Source organism: Meles meles, unplaced genomic scaffold (genome assembly GCF_922984935.1).
Source record: "Meles meles unplaced genomic scaffold, mMelMel3.1 paternal haplotype, whole genome shotgun sequence".
NCBI lineage: Eukaryota > Metazoa > Chordata > Mammalia > Carnivora > Mustelidae > Meles > Meles meles.
In genome coordinates, this window is record NW_025721453.1 from 27,501 (window position 1) to 30,525 (window position 3,025).

Consider the following 3,025-nt stretch of genomic DNA (forward strand, 5'->3'; position numbering starts at 1 on the left):
ACGCGCACCGGACGGAGAGGACGAGGAGGAGGGAAGGGCGGGTTTCGCTTGGCAGACGTTTCTCCATGCGACGGGGGACCGTTCCCACGCGGGAATTCGCACCGTCCCGTGTCCCGGGCCTTGTGGGTGGGGGAACGTCAGGTCGCCTTCCAGATGGCCGGGGGCGCCCTTGCCTGGGCCGGGAACCGGGACGGCCCCGATGGGTTGGAAGGCAAGTGCGTCAGGAGCACGTCCCAGAGACGTGCAGCTGTCCCCATCCCAGGGGTAGTAGGAAAAGGATCCACAGAGCGCCCCCCCCCCCCTTCGGCTAAAGGCGCGCTCGCGGTCTGGAAGGGCTACTGACCCGGGCGGAAGGGATGAGTGAGGCCTGGGAGTCGGGAAGGCAGGCACTCGGCCTCAGCCGCCCGGCGAGCCACAACCCAGACTCGGATTCACCGCAGTGCTGCTGCCGGTGCCGCTTTTGGGGCGCCGCCCGCCCGCTTGGTGGTCTCCTTTCTAGTGCCCATAGCAGGTCGACCAGATGGTCCAGCCATGGATGGAGGGAATTCGGAGCACACGGAGGTGAGTGACGGGGCGGGGTGGGGTGAGGGGGCCCGCGTGGGGCGCGCGCACGCGCGCGGAGCGTGTCCCGTGTCCGGGAAGGAACCTGAGAAAGGCCCGGAGGCGGGGAGGCGGGGTGTGGCAAGACCTTGGGCTCGGGCTTGGGCTTGGGCCTCGGGAGGCAGTCCAGAGGTGGGCGGAACTTGGCAGAGTTGGGTTTTGGTGGTGGTGGTACTGGTGCTGGTGCTGGTGCTGGTGCTGGTGCTGGTGCTGGTGCTGGTGCTGGTGCTGGTGCTGGTGAAGATTTGATTCATTGGACAGGGGGAGGAGAGGGAGGGAGGGAGGGAGGGAGGGAGAGAGAGAGAGAGAGCGCGCGTGCGCGAGCGGGGGTGCGGGGGGTGGGGGGGGAAGCGGAAGAGCGAGGGAGTGCCAGTCCAGAGGTGGGCGGAACTTGGCAGAGTTGGGTTTTGGTGGTGGTGGTGCTGGTGCTGGTGCTGGTGCTGGTGCTGGTGCTGGTGCTGGTGCTGGTGCTGGTGAAGATTTGATTCATTGGACAGGGCGGGGAGGAGAGGGAGGGAGGGAGGGAGGGAGGGAGGGAGGGAGGGCGAGCGCGCGCGCGCGTGCGCGAGCGGGGGTGCGGGGGGGTGGGGGGGAAGCGGAAGAGCGAGGGAGTGCGCATGCGGGCAAGGCCGCTGCAGGCAGCGGGAAAGGGAGAGGCAGGCTTTCCACCGAGGAGGGAGCCCGATGTGGGGTTCCATCCCAGGACCGTGGGATCGTGACCCGGGCCGAAGGCGGCCGGCCGCCCAACCGACTGAGCCACGGACGCACCCCGGACGGACCTAGGAACAGTTGTAGTGACGTGATTTTTTTTGGAAGATTTTATGGATCGATTGGACAGACGGAGATCACAAGTAGGCAGAGAGAGAGGAGGGGGCTCCTCCTCCGAGCAGAGAGCCCGATGCTGGGCTCGAACCCAGGACCCTGGGATCATACCCTGAGCCGAAAGCAGAGGCTTTCACTCACGGAGCCACCCAGGCGCCCCTAGTGCCATGATGTGGACGGATCGTTGGAGACATGGGAACCGGTGTTCTTCTCGAAGCGCCTTCTGCACCGTCACTTCCACAGACCTGAACCTTTAAGGTGGACCTGGGGAGACCACTGTCAAAACGGACACAGGCGCCGCTGTTCTCCAGAAAGTTCGATCGACCCTGGGACGGCTATCCACTTTCCCTTTCTCTGAAATGACCTAGGACACCCCTCTTCTGGCCACCTCCTCTCTTGCTCCCCCCACCCCAACGACCCATCATGGGACCTTCCCCTTACACCTGCTGAACGCTTTTCCACCCCCCACCCCCCACCCCCCACCCCCCACCCCCCACCCCCCACCCCCCCCCCCGCCTGGCCTGCGTTGGCTTGGAGTCTCTGCCGGACCCAGGACCCGGGCGGGGGGGTGGCCGCCCACAGACTCTGTCCACTCTCAGAGGTGATGAGTGGGGGTAACGCACAGAAGCTCTCAGAATACTACGCATGCCCAGTATCCTACACATCCACTCCCTGCCCCTCCCCCCCCACCACCGGTTTTGAATGTGTGCGCGGACCCACAGAGTGGAGGAATGGGCATGGACGCGCACACGCGGGCACGCACGGATGGCTAGGGAGGGAGGGACGGACGGGACGAAGGAACTGAAGGGGGAAGAAGGGACGGGAAGGGAGAGAGGGAGATAGGCAGACCCACCCGCCGCCCTGTTCACCAACCACCCGCCCCGGTCACCTCCCTCCCTCCCTCCCTCCCTCCCTCGTCTACCTACCCTTTGCCCTCCCGTTTTCAAAGTGGAGATAAAATTCGCACACTCCATAATTCACATACTCTTCAAGGGACGCGGTTCGGTAGCCTTTTATTCCTTAGGGGACTCCCAAAGATGCGCAACCCTCGCCACCGTTTCCAGAACGTTTCCATCCCTTCGAAAAGAAACACCCCTACCACCCCCTGCCCGCTTCCCACCCGCGCCTCCCCCTCCCCTCACCCTGACTCTCTTCACCGGTCTCCCCCTACAGCCTCCGATCCCCCCCTCCGTCCTGCCTAGGATTGGGGTATGACGGCTGCCTCCTTCCTACCTACCCCTGGAATCCCAAGGCATTCATTAGGTCACCCGTGGCTCTCGGGTTCCTTTTTCTTAGCGTCACGTTTTTGGGGCTCACCCAGGTGTTTCCATGGATCGGCGCGCTGCTCCTTTGGACGGCGTCATCGTTCTCCACGATGAGCTTAGGAAGATGAGTGGAACGACGACAGGATGTTCGTGGGCCACCGAGTCTCCCGCCCGACCCCTTCTCTTAAAACTTGAAGTGGTACTAAACAGGTACCATCTCTGAGGACAGAAGTCCTAGCATCATCAGCAGACACTGTGGAAAGGTGTTTTGCACTGTCTCGCGTGGCCTCTTTCTTCCCTGGAAAAGGATTCACAGGCTATCCTGCACCCCTTAAGGC